The sequence below is a fragment of the Penaeus monodon genome, chromosome 19 (genome assembly GCF_015228065.2).
Source record: "Penaeus monodon isolate SGIC_2016 chromosome 19, NSTDA_Pmon_1, whole genome shotgun sequence".
In the NCBI taxonomy this organism is placed as follows: Eukaryota; Metazoa; Arthropoda; class Malacostraca; order Decapoda; family Penaeidae; genus Penaeus; species Penaeus monodon.
The window spans coordinates 31,404,700-31,405,188 of NC_051404.1; the positions used below are offsets into that span (position 1 = coordinate 31,404,700).

At 34.4% G+C, this 489-nt stretch overlaps 1 protein-coding gene across 1 annotated transcript in view; it reads left to right on the forward strand.

Annotated features, from left to right (window-relative positions):
* The window catches only part of LOC119585172 (general transcription factor IIH subunit 2-like), a gene marked incomplete in the record, with an annotated part of 10,181 nt that overhangs the window by 6,179 nt on the left and 3,513 nt on the right, over positions 1 to 489 (forward strand).

Consider the following 489-nt stretch of genomic DNA (forward strand, 5'->3'; position numbering starts at 1 on the left):
AGCTTAAGAACCACTAAGTTAGATGATGGAAATAAAGTGCAGTCCAGAACAGATAATATCATTCTGCCAAGGCATTGCAATAACTGTAGGGTAAAGTCTAAAAAAATCGGTAAAATCAACCCCAATACTGCATTGAGAATATAAAAATCCTAAGATTGTCAATCCAAGTTGTCAGATTTGGATAATCCCTCTGGATGTCCTGCTCATTAATTTTCTGGAGATGGTTTTCTTTGTGAACTACAATGCATAAGGCATCTTGATTTCATTAATGTGATCCCAATATTCTTTAGAATATTTATATTGTACCTTGTCACCCTGGTTTCACTGTATGCATACATCTTGTTACAGTGTGTGCACAATTATAGGTATTTTTATCTTGAAGATGGTAATGATTTTGGGGTTAAGCAAAATTTTGAACCAGGGGCAGTATTCACAAAAGGTCTATGACTGCTCTTTATGATTTTGTCTATGATTTACACAATTGCCATT